Here is a 13,420-nt window from a genome sequence, read left to right on the forward strand (position 1 = left end):
CACATAGCTTCACCCTTGGCACACATTCCTCCATCTCTCCTGGAGATAATGTTTTTTTACAAATCAGAGTGGGAATGGTGGGAACTCCATTTGTATATCAAGCATAGGATTCAGTCAGCCAACCTCATGTCCCTTGCTCAACTTTGAGAAATCACCAGTGATTAAGAACCATTTTTGCACAGACATGTGGGAGTAGCTGTTTACAATCTCACTCTGAAGCAACTCAGTTTCCAGTCTGGGTTTCTTTCTCAAAGGCATTATAGAAATTGCAAGTGTCAGAGGTTTGAACTGGCACAGAAAAAAAAATTCATTAAGTAATTTTTTCATTTATTATTCTGTCATAGATGAGAATAGCAGTAACACATTTGTTGCATAATATATAGTTGAGACACTCTTCTGTCAACTGTTTTACTACAAACAGTTTGAAAGCAAGTTAAAGAACGAAATGCATACTAACAGAGAAATGCTTTAATCGGAGATTGTAAAACAAAACAGAATAGCGGATGAACCAGGTCCTGTTCATCTGTAAGGGCAGCAGTTATGCCATCAGCTGTACCTCACTAGAATTTGTTCAGGGCAATGGGGAGTTTCATGTGAAAAATCAATGGTTCAATCTTCTCCTGTAAACATCAGGTAGCATAGCTGTCTGCAGCATTCTGGCAGATTCAGGACAAGATGGATGAGATTCTTTCTCTGAAATTTTCTCTCTGAAAGCAGAAAAATGACCAGAGGGTGGCATATTAAAAACAGCACAGTCTTTAAAAAAAAACTGTCTAGAACAATTAGAAAAGCCAAGTACATTGTTTACTTTTTTCCTAATGCAAACTGATAGCCACTCCCCAGTGTGATTTGTCTCATCCAAGCTCAAAAAACTATCAAGTAAAGCAGCAACAAACACAAGCTCCAGCAGAGATGAGCTGCCTCATAATAACATACCACTAAGGCAGCTCTTTGCAAGCAAGTATCAACCCTCTGGCTTCCAAGGCAAAGGAGGTAACCCTGGCCCTTCCTAAGGAACTGGGGCAGATCATCATATGAGCAGGTATAGACTGCTGGGTACAAAGAGAGACAGTGGCATTGATTTGAGTGTTCAAGCACTGACTATCACTCCATTCCTACCGAAAGGTGGAAACCCCTGAAGAAGTCACTGACTGCTCTAGGGGCACTGTGAGAGCTCTGGACATCACATGGTCTCACAGGTTCCCTGTGTGTGACATCCTTTGGTACTAGTAACAAGGTGCAGGAAGTGTTAAGTCTCAGTTAAACTCCCATGTAGGTGGAAAAGAGGGTGATGACCCCAGCTCTAGCCATAGTCAAGCAGATGAAGTGGTCAGTGCTGTGACTGACTTACCAAATCTTCTCAAAGAGATATCCTTTTTAGACTGTGACCCTTCCCTTGCAGCATAAAGATGATAGATGGTCATCTGCCTGTTACATCCTCTTTGTCTAAGATGTGCTATATAATTACTTCAGATTGATTTATATACAGGTAATGGATTACAACTCTGGAGCCACTCTTCCCCTTCTATTTCTATTTAATGTCTAAACATTTCTTACAGTATGTTTCCAATTTAATTGAGAAAAGAAAAAGGCAGGAAGAAAGTTACTTTTGCTCAAACTTTATAGTACATTACTGCATAATTTAGATGCAAACTGGAGATTTATTTATAAATTGCAGGCACAACAGCACCTTTCTTCAGTCTATACAAAACTACAAGGTATGACTCACGATTAAGTCATGGCTCACAGACATAAGAGAAATGCTTAAATGCCTTATCTTGTGCTCAGAAACGTTCTACAGTCATTGTGCTCAGTGCACCAGCAAGGTCATATACTTTGCAGCCAGACAAGAGTATTGCAGACTGCCTGAAACATCATCTGTACCCTCTTCTCACTCTGGGAAATGGAAAGGGAGTCTTCCGAAATAGCATTGCCCTCCAGGCTGTATGCAGAGGTCAATACACAACAATGAACTTAAAGACATTGCATCTTTTAATTTGGCCATTGAATACTTCATAAAGGTATTGCCCAAAAAGTCTTGTGTCTCAAAACCATATGTGGTTTAGATGCCCATGGGAATTCTGTGTAGGGGATAAATAAGAAGTGGAGATTTGACCCTTTATGGAGTAGCAGAGTGTATCAGAGATGAGTCAGCCTGTAAGGAACTGATACAACTCTGCATTCAAGGTTGACATAATGAAATTACAGAGTACATTTGAAAGTAATCAGAAGGCAACTCCAATGTTCATTTGGCACAAGATACTCTCTTATCAAAAGAATCAAACTTTGAGAGCCCTAAATAGACTTCTCACATTTCTGTGCAGCCTCAGTTTAATACTCTAAATTGCCCTACAATGGCAATGTAATCAAATAAATAAAGCTTATTCTCTAATGCAATTTACCAAAAAACAAGTTCCATAACAGCTTCTGCACTACAAGAGTATCCAAGTACATGGCTCATCTTCTGAACCTGCATGTGACTTTGAGTCACTGTCTTCATGTCAAAAATGGAGAAAGGAAATTCATACTGACTTGCAAATTAGAAAAAAATTAGTACCAAAAGCATAATGCCTGCGTATCTATGGAAGCCTTTCACCAAACAATATTAATATACATGTAAGTGTATAGGGGCAGAAAACACACAGGTGGCTGGGAATTTTTTTACAAAGAGGCAATTCAGTACAAGGTAACTTGAACCTGCTAAGTTTCTTTATTTCTCATGGTGCAAACATAGGAATTGTCATACCACTAATAACTATAGACCCATTTAGCACACAGCTTTTAAGTTCAGCCTAAGCAGTTTGTATTACTTTCCAACCAGCTGCTGATATGCTGTATGCTTTCAAGGCACCATCCACACCAGGCTATACATACACAACATATTCAACACAAGCAATTGAACTTACTTCTTATGCTTCACATCCTGGCTAAACAAGTGACAAGGGACTTTTCAAGTAATCTGAAGACAGCATTATGGACAGTGTGACCTAATTCCACAAGAGCCTGATATGATAAAAATGAAATGCTCTCTCTAGCAGGGGCTAAGAAACTGTTCCAGTTTTCTACCCTGCACCTCAGTACCACCAGCATCAATATCAATATCTGAGCTGCTCTCCTCTCATAGCCAGCGGAAAAAAGCAGAAGCTCAGGATTCATCTCTTCTTAAAGACATCTCCTCAGGCTTTTCTGAGGTGAGCAGTGCTCAGCAAGAGGTTGGACTAACTGACTTCCACAAGTGCCTACCAACCCAATTTTTTCTACTACTCCACCTAAAACCCAGATGCCTATTTTTCATCACAAAAGCATTTTGTTCCTGAACTAATGCAGCTCCTCACCAACACTAATGAAAGATGCAATGTCCTGATAAGAAAATGAGATAAAACCTCTTTTTCCTGCTAGTAGGAGACAGTATATAAGAAGCCATTAAATCTTTCACAGTAGTAAAGAGTTGAATTACTCCATCTATTGTGGAACATAACTTAGAAGAATTATCTTGTTCTACAGAAGGATATCCATACAGTGTCAACACTCTTCTGGTCTGGACATTTAATGAGGAATCAGGTGAGGAACATAGAAGTTACATGCACATGCTGTAACCCTTATTGTCCTAAGCATTCCATGTGGTACTTTCTTTGGAAGGCCCAATCTCTTTTCCTCCATAGGAGTTGTAAAAATTAAGCCTGTAGATTTGAACTAGAACTGCATAAGGTAAACATCTGCCTGTTTCTTCTTAAATGTAAGATAGATGATTTATTTCATCTAAACCTTAACTATGTACGTCTACGTGAGTTGTCCTGAGCTCCTTATGCTTTAATTAACAAGAGAGGCACAAGGCAATGGTGGCTTACCACACATACTTTTGTTATTTGCTGTTTAAGCCCAGACAGCAGGTCAGCCCCCAGCCCCACAGTGGGTTGTGTGAAAGAATCAGAAGGTAAAAGAGGGAAAAATCATGAGTTGAGATACAACATGAGTTGAGAACAGGGAAAGCAAAAGCTGCACATGTCAGCAAAGCAGAACAAGGAATTTAACCACCACTTCCCATGAGCAGGCAGGTGTTCAGCCATCTCCAGGAAAGCCTGGCTCCATCACATGCAACAGTGACTTGGGAAGCAAACACCATTATTCCAAATGTTCTACCCTTCCTTCTTCTTCCCACAGCTTTATATGCTGAGCACAACATCATATGGTATGGAATGTCCCTCTGGTCACTTGGGGCCAGCTCCCTTCCTGTGTCTCCTTCCAACTCCTTGTGCACCCCCAGCCCCTGCACTGGTGGGGTGAGAGGCAGAAAAGGCCTTGACATTGTGAAACCCTGCTCAGCCATAGCTAAAACATGCTTTCTGTTATCAACACTGTTTCCCAGGAATCTAAAACACAGCCCCTTTGCACCTACTATGAAGAAAATTAACTCTGCCCCAAGGAAAACAAACACACACCTAGTTTGGAAAGGAGTCTTCTCTACAGAAGAAGTTTGTTTCTTTCCATTTACAGGAGTCAGAGTTTCCTTGGGTAGTGAAAAGATAAAGAAAAAGCTGTACATCTAAATAGAGTACAAAGGAACACCAGCTGATGAGCCTGGACATGTCCTGCACACACTAACTGCCATAGCAGGGGCAGTCACTATTAAAGTGCCTTCCTTGCAAAGGCCGTCACTGAAAAAGCAAATTCCCTCTTCAAGGGAATATAAATTTAGTAATGTTTGATTTCTGGTTTAGGCTGGAGTTCTGTGTGCAGATGTGGAAAGAATAAGATTACTGTTACTTTAAAAAGCCATAATTTTTACTAAAGACTAGGTAGTTTTAAGGTGCATTTAAGCCTCAGTTTACCATTGCTTATCAAGTTGTTGCCCAGAACATATTTACATAAAGAAGTGGAGTTTTCAGGGGTTTTTTTAAATGCATTAATGCTGCTTTGACTTTCCATGTTCCATGCTGGCACTTTATTTCATAAAATGACACTTAATTTTCACTGATGTCTTTTTATAAGCATGGCAATAAAACAAACAATTTGGTGTTGGACTTGAGTCACAAATGTGTATTATGTCTCAAATACACCCTTGTGACTTTCTTGTCTGGAGAAAAGAAGTCCTGGGGGGAACCTAATAGCAATTTTCCTATAGTTAAGAGAAGATGAGAGACAGAGTGAGGCTCATTAATGAGGGAATGTAGGAGAACAAATGACAGTAATCACAAATTGAAACAGAGGAAGACCTAACTGGATATAAGGAAAAAAATAATACAATGACATTTCGAGCTTTCAGTCACTACACAGAATACCATTTTTGAATGCCCTAATGACAAAGAGGTCTTGAAATTCCTACATGGGAGGAGTTGTTTTCTGGCTCACCAGTACCTGAAAACCATGTATTCCCTTTCTCCATCCATGGAATTTCTCTTAGGAAGGTTCAAAATGCATCACAAGAATTTATTATTATATTTACAAATGTGCTGTGTCTTTTTTCTGCTAAGAAGAAGAAGAAAACCACAGTTTCCACAATAAAATTATTCCTCTTTGAAAGGGAAAATCCCATATAAAATAAAGTCTGTTCTGTAATCCAGGTAATTTGATGATAAAAATGCCTTCACTCCACGAGTAAATGTCTAAAGGAGAGCAGCAGACTTTCTGCTGCTTTTATTGATTTTGGGTTTTGCTGTGCACTGTCTAGTTGTACACAGTGTCAGCTTTTCATTTTATCTTTTCCCTGTGCTAATCTAGTGGAAGACATTGTACAAATTAGAATTGAGATCCTTAAGATTAAGATTCATAGTTATGGGCTTTTCCAGTGTCTTTAAGTAATTTAATAAAGCAGTGTATCTGTCAGATTGATGGACGTTGTTCAGATAAGTTCAGCTTTTGAAGATACACCAGACTAATTTCTCCAAGTGAAGACTACATGCTGCACAGAAGAAGAAGAAGAAAAAGAAAAAAGAAAGTAATATTCATAGATATTTCAGGAAGGCAAAAATTTGACTGTGAGAGGACATTACAGTGAGGGAAATTTATTTTCTCTTCCATATCTCTAAAAAGTCCTCATAATTGAAAGATAAATTTCCGTTTTTTTCTTTCTTTGTTTCTTTTTTTTTTTTCCCTAATATATCTCTTCCACTTACCTGAAAGCATACAATATTTCTTTTGTATTGCTTTACTGGCAGCAGAGAGTAAAGGAGGACAGATGGAGCACTCAGCACTATCCCTCAGCACAGTTCATAGGAAGCTTTGCTACACCAAGACTGGCCCAAGAGAAGAATCTTAACTTGGGGGTCCAGCATTCCAATAGTAGGACTTGGACCTTTCACGTCTTCCACCCCTTTGGTAAGGAACAATATAGAAAAAATTGTCAAAAGTGTATGGAAAGATCCCTTATCACATGCACAGCTGCCTTTTGCTTAACCAAGATTCTGCTTTCCTTATGACAACCCCACTGGTTCAGAAAATTAAGAAGCATTCATATTAACAGTTATTATGAGCACTGCAAAGAAAGGATTTAAGTCAAAATAGGGGGTGAAAACTAAATTAACCATAGCTTGTGGGCAAAGGCATTTGTGGGTAAATGCATCAGTAATCATTTAACCACTCACTCAATGTGTTCAGATGGCTGGAGCATTCAAAGCAATCAAAAATTTTCACTAATTAGACTGTTTATCCACAGGTATCCAAAGCATTTTGTAAAGTCATGAAGTAAAGAAACAAATGACCCTGTGTTAGATAACTGTCTCTTGCATTTTTGGGGCCAAGCAGTGAAGTTTCCAAATATTTTATACTTGTGTATTGCTTCACACATTGTTTTGAACAACCATACCCATGATTCTCCACCTACAGAGCCAGAAAAGCTCATGGCTAAGAGTGTGGGAATTATCAGTCTTTCACCTTGGTGGCTCTAATCTTCTGCTTTATAAATCAGAAATAACAATGCCACCATTTTTTTCTGAAACATTTTAAATATTATGGGCCTTATCTACAAGCAACTAATTCTACAAGCCACATATTGTAGCCTGGCCCCACTGAGGTCCATGAGAAAGTGCCTGTCTATTTCAGAAAGGACAGATTTTTCACTCACTGACTTGAACAACAGATCAGACCTTATTGCTAAGGCAGAATTAAAAAATTATTACTATTTTTAAATCTGTTGGCATTTACTTGAAGTACAAAACAACTTGCCATGTCAATTCTATCTCAGCAGTGGATAAGCATAGGCTTAACACTTACAGTGGTTGGCAGAGTGTCATGTTTCAGGTGGGTCTGTAGGTGAGTGTCTGTTGGAGCAGCAATCACACATCCTAGTAGAGATGTAATAGGCAGCAGACAGTGGGTTTTTGAACTGACATATTATAGTTGTATGCATGCAGTTGCTGCTTACATTAAACCCTCAGAAAAACTTCTCTTCCAGAAAGTTTTGTCAATGTTTTAATATCTTTTTAGACGGTGGTATAGGTTCAGCACCAGCATGTGGGAAAACTCTTTCAGCAATTAAAAGGATCTTGCACAATCACTGAATAGGTATTATTAGATTCCTGTATATCCACTGAGGTTTCACAAAGTTCTGTGTGGTGTCACACAACTTCATTTTAGATGACTGAAAGTAGCCCATTCTGACATTAACACCATATGGCATCTAGCAGCTTACCATAAATGAAGATGAGTTGGCCTCTGTCAGGCTAGAACAAATATAAAGAATGACATTGCTCACTGTTTATCAGCATGAGAAATATTATACTTGATAGAAACTATTTTGATAATGATTCATCGTGTTAATTTAATAATTATTCCCTCTTCCTTTTACAAGGAGAAAATATCATTCTGGCAACGAACAGAGAAACAATAAATTGGGGCAATAATTCGAATAAGAAGAACACACTAAAATCTTGACCAGCATATCTAAGACCAGATACCAGCAACTGGATAAAGTCGTATCCAACACCTCTGCAGAGGTACAGATAGAACCTGCACTTCCTCTTTACTCCATTGGCTTTTGGTAACAAATCATCATGCTTGAAAATTAGGCCTTTTGTCATGCAAGTATTGTCTCAGATATAAATGACTGATTTTAAGAATATGGTTATAGCATATTTCTTCTCATTTCACTGGAAGACAAGATTTAAACAGGTTAGAGTTTGGCACAGTACGTAAATGTATTTTGAGTGCCAAAGAAGATTAAAGTGGGAGCAATAATGGTTGAACCAGTTCAGGGAAGATTAATCCACAGCGAGATTTTAAATACAAACACCCTTCAGACCAAGAAGTCCCACTACTACCTATGCTCAGAATGTGAAAGAGATACTACGAGAATCATAGAATCCTAGAATATTCTGAGTTGGAAGGGACCCCCAACGATCCTTGAGTCCAACTCCTGGGCAGGGCCAGAAGTCACACCATTTGTCTGGGAGCATTGTTCAAATGCTTCTTGAACTCTTGTCAGGCTGGTGCTGTGACTACTTCCCTGGGGAGCCTGTTCCAGTGCCCAAACACTGTCTGGTGAAGAAATTTTTCCTGATATCCAACCTAAACCTCCCCTGACTCAGCTTCATGCCTTTTCCTTGGGTCCCATTAATGGTCACCACAGAGAAGATATCAGTGTCTTTCCCCTGCACTTTCCCTCATGAGGATATTGAAGACTGCGGTGAGGTCTCCCCTCAGTCTTCTCTTCTCCAGGCTGAACAGACCAAGTGACCTCAGCTGGTCCTCATATGGCTTCTCCTCAAGGCCCTTCACCATCTTTATTCCCTCCTTTGGATGCTCTCTAATAGTTCAATATCTTTTTTGTATTGTGGCACCCAAAGCTGCCCCCAGCACTCGAGGTGAGGCTGCCCCAGTGCAGAGCAGAGCGGGACAATCCCCTCCCTTGCCCGGCTGGCGATGCTGTGCCTGATGCCCCCCAGGACAGGGTTGGCCCTCCTGGCTGCCAGGGCACCGCTGACTCAGGTTCAACTTGACATTGACCAAGAAAGTATGCTGCTCCCCATCACATTTTCCTGATCATTTTTGAATAAATATAATGGTGGCAATTTAATAATGGGATATTTCGTCTGACCCAATTCTTTTATTCAATCTTGAGATCAAGAGAGTAAAAAAAGGAAAAATGGCTAAACAAATGAAAGTGCCAGTAGTCGCAGCCTTCAGTGCTCGGTGACCTCCTCATGGCCCTGAACTTTGTCCTGATTTATATGCGCTATTTTTTCATCTGAAATTTTGCTAAATGTTTCAGAATTAAATTCAATTACTTTAAAAGGATCGATAATGTTGTAAGACATCTCAGAGTAAAGACTGTGCCTGAAATAAATTCTTAACTTCTTTTTTGGAGGGAAAGATATTTGGAATACGCTTGCATGTATGTTCGAAAAATATTAAAGATGTCCCTGAATAAGATTAAATGCTAGCTCTTTGGGTCCTAATATCTTGGCATGCTGCCAGACAGCAATCTTAGTGATTGAGTCATTTTGTATAGGGAGACGTTCTTCAGATAATGCCCGAGTGAGTCACGAGATCTAATTCCATTAAAAAGAGTCATGAGGCCGACAATCTTAATTACATTTATGCTACTAAGCAGAGGAATGCTTAATGGAAAAGGAAAAGAATAACTCATTTTGAGTCCCTTCCAATGGAATCAGAATAGAAGGAGCATTGCCCATACCTGAAATATTAATTTCTGCAGTCTTCCAGCTGTGAGCTCCACAAGAGCTGGAATGGTCACAATACCATTAGTGAGATTAGAAATGTGGGGTGTGGGGTGGAAGATGCTAGAAGTGATGGTCTGGTGCTTTCCAGAGATTGTAACCTCTGCCTATCTCACTGTGAATGAAATTCTCTTAGATAAGTTCACATGACAAAATAAAACAATTTAATGACTGCTAAGTCTAGATAAACATAGAGTCAGGCACCCCTTCCATTACTCATACAGGCAGAATCCACATTTTACTGTGCTAATCAAAGAGTAGCCTTGTTTTCTGTGTCAGCTGGATGTAACAGAGATGGGGTTTTACTCAGACAACATAAGTAAGGAAAGAATTGTATTTTACACTGTGTTAAACAGCAATTATTTAGAAGATCTGTCTCATAATTTCATGGTTTCTTTAAGACTTAAGAGCTATTCAGAGATTGGCATTTTTTGAAGTCAAAATAAAAATAAATTCCCAAATAATTTTGCTATATTTTCTACTATCCAAAAGGCCCAAAAAGGAGGATAATTAATCTGCATATTTTTTAATAATCCAGTCTTTATACTGGGGTTCTTGAGTTTCATATAAGACAGGGAGATTTCATTCTGCATCCTTCCTTTTTACCTTCATTTGTGAGTACCCCAAAGGAAGCATAAAAAACGGCACCAGGACAGTGTACACCACATGAGGGTGAAACCACAGTAACCTGCCTCACTTGTAGCAAGCCAAGCCACCCGTCACGTGTGGCAGGAGCTCTGCTCCATCTGCACCAGCAAGCAGCACAGCACAGCACAGCACCAGGGCTGCAGAGAGGCTGCTGAGGAGCCCCTGCCCACACCGTTTGTGTGTCAGGGCATTGCTTTGGGCTGCTGCAGCTCCAGGACCCAAAAGCCCACGGGCAGCCAGAGCTCACTGGGTGTGTCCCTGCAGCACAGCTGACAGAGACAGGCCAGCAAAAGGACTGCAACATTCATAGACCCTTGAAAATTAGTGACATAGGGGACAAAGGTTCAGTTAGCACTTCCATTAGTCATGAAATTAATATTTTAATCTCTGAACTCCTTAACTACAACGTTTAACGTAATTACTTGACTGCATGTTCCTGCAACTAATTAAAAATAGTCATCATTAAAATCTGGTAAAACAAACTTAATTTACTACTTCATACCTGGTCTTGACTGAAAAGGTGGTTTAATGCCTTGACATAACTAAATTGGTTGTATGCTCCAGACTGCTGAAGCAAGTCTCATATAACAAGATGATCTGTCTTCAAGTCATTTTTGTCTTGACAGTTGCAGACAATGATTTCATCAAGTCTAGCACCAAAATGCCCTATTTTCTTCTCAAACAAATCCTAATCTTGTAATCTCAGGGGAAAATAATAAAGTGTGAAAAGGTAGCACTTCAATCAGTGAATTTTAAAAGCCTTCATCATACAGTGTTTATTTTGTGTCAGAGCAATTAGGTTGTAAAAAATCATAGCAAATAATGAGAGTGTTACTTTAGTCACTGATGTCATCTGAAAAATCACCTTTAGTACCTTTAGTTTCTTCAAATCAGATTTAATTTCTTCATACCACTCTGGAAATAATTCACAGATTCATATTTTATTTTCATTGTGCCTCCTGATATTGAGAAGACAATGATACTGAGCCATAGGCATCTCGGGTTGAGACTATGAACAGAGAGGGACAGGAGGAATGAGTCTTCAGTGTGTTTGGTGTCCCAAAGGACATCTATTCTAGAGGGCATATCTTGCAAGAGCCATGCAGGATGATTTGCCCACCTTGCCGAAGACAGCCTGCAGTAGAGCCAGGTATGGAGCCTGTTTCTCAGTCTCACTCCAGGGTTTTAATACCATCCTTCTGATCCAGTTTTTGCACAATCACAATTTACTATTTGTGAAAAAATTATGGGATATAGATGCAAAATCAAATTAAATCACAGGTTATACTAATATCAACAGAGATGTCTGCCTTTGTTCCAGCAATGGGTTATAACCCCTTCTTGTTATCCGAAAGCTTGTATCCAGCATGCTAACAGAAATGAGAGCAACATAAAAGCAAATAGTAATTCAAACTACTGATGTCAAGAGGTGTCTCCTTTTATTGATACTTGATCACTTGATACTTATTTGTACAGCTGACTGAAACATAAACCTTTCCTAAGAATACCTAAATATATCTCTTACCTCATGCAATTAACTACAGTTGTTTGAAAAATACTCACAGAAATAATTAGGAATATTTACATACTATGGTATTTCTTAAATTCTTGGAGTAGAATTTTAGTTCTGTCTTTTCAGATAGACATTCTAGTGGAACAGAGAGGTCAGAAAGTCCTGCAAGAAAACAATAGTAAACACAATCTAAAAACCTTAAGAAGAGTCCACCAATTCCACCCTCACTTGTGTGCCACAGAGCTCCTGCCAAAATGGTGAGCTCTGTCACACTCCTCCACTATGACCTTTGCAGGACATCAGAACAGTGATAGGAGAACTGGCACAAACACAGACACAATGTGCTTAAAAAGCAAGGTAGAGGCAGCAATTGAAAATTCGTAAAAGCATCCTACAAAAACACAGTCCTAAAGCTGCAGTGCTGTTTTGTTCTCTCCTCCAACACAATGTTTGCTGAACAGTAACTCGTCCTAATGAATTCATAAGATAAATGGTCATTGGTCAATCAAAGTACAACCCAATCCTTCATGGCAATTCACAGGAAAAATGTAACAAGAATGCGAAGGGCTTAAAGATTAATAACAATTTAAAAATTAATTAAAATGCTTGTAAGAAAAATCTCCCTAAAGCAGTCTTCAGTTTGGTCTGCTCCAGCAAATTCATTTTTTAAACTAGCTATTAAAATATAAACTGCCCTGTGAAATATTTTCATCATCTTCTCACAGCCCCTTCCTGAATTTGTTCCAGCAGAGCTATTAGCAGTGATTGAAGGTGAGACAGACAAGACTAAGCTCTCCAGAGAACAAGGCGAGAGACACCTTTCTGCCCTCAACCCATCAACTATAATGAATGATAGGCACAGTGCATGACAGGGACTGAAATAGGAGACTGTGACAAAGACAGGCTTCAGAGTGCTTCAGAATAATTCATTCAGTTGCATTTGGCAGCAGCAGATCATAATATTTTTTGTGTAGCTACACTGTCAATGCAAAAAAATAAAAACATGGGGTGGCATTTGCATGCTGATTCTGTTACAGTCAGAAAGAAAGGAAGAGTGAGTTAATCAGATGTTTTGTTTACATTCTTCCTCCTGTTTCCTGCTGCCCATAAGCACATGGAGCAGTATGAGACAGACACATGAGGCTGACTGGGGAGCAAGGTCTAATTCGCGATATGTTGATTACAGATACTTCTCTCTCCCTCACAAGACAGTCCATGCTAGAAAAACCCACACATTTATTCATCAGCTGTGTTTGGAGTCTGTAATTGTCCCTTTGCTGAAAGAAGAGTTGGAAACATGACATCACTCTTTGAGAGAGGAAAGAGAGCAGGGAGAAGAAACTCAGAGAGATCCAGACCTGATTTGGAAATCAGATTTCAAGAAGACAAGTTGCAACCCAGCCACCAACCCACAGCTGCTATCACATCACATCACATCACATCACAGTGAGTCTGTCTGTGCTTTACCTGCTGAAATCAGTGCCCCCAGGACCCCAATGCCTGTCTGTCCACACAGGCTCACAGGCAGCAGCTTGTCCCAGCCAGGCAGAGCTCCATTGAAGCAGCGTGTAGCCCAGACTGAATT

General features: G+C 39.6%; 1 long non-coding RNA gene across 1 annotated transcript in view; it reads right to left on the minus strand.

Moving 5' to 3' along the window:
- Positions 1-450: 450 nt before the first annotated feature.
- The window catches only part of LOC108447373, a 59,833-nt gene continuing 46,863 nt past the window's right edge, over positions 451-13,420 (minus strand). Inside the window, exon 2 of the long non-coding RNA XR_001862918.1 lies at positions 451-707. This is a non-coding gene — a long non-coding RNA (uncharacterized LOC108447373). The remainder of the gene's footprint in view (positions 708-13,420) is intronic.

The sequence above is a fragment of the Corvus brachyrhynchos genome, unplaced genomic scaffold (assembly GCF_000691975.1).
Source record: "Corvus brachyrhynchos isolate BGI_N302 unplaced genomic scaffold, ASM69197v1 scaffold83, whole genome shotgun sequence".
NCBI classification, from domain to species: Eukaryota; Metazoa; Chordata; class Aves; order Passeriformes; family Corvidae; genus Corvus; species Corvus brachyrhynchos.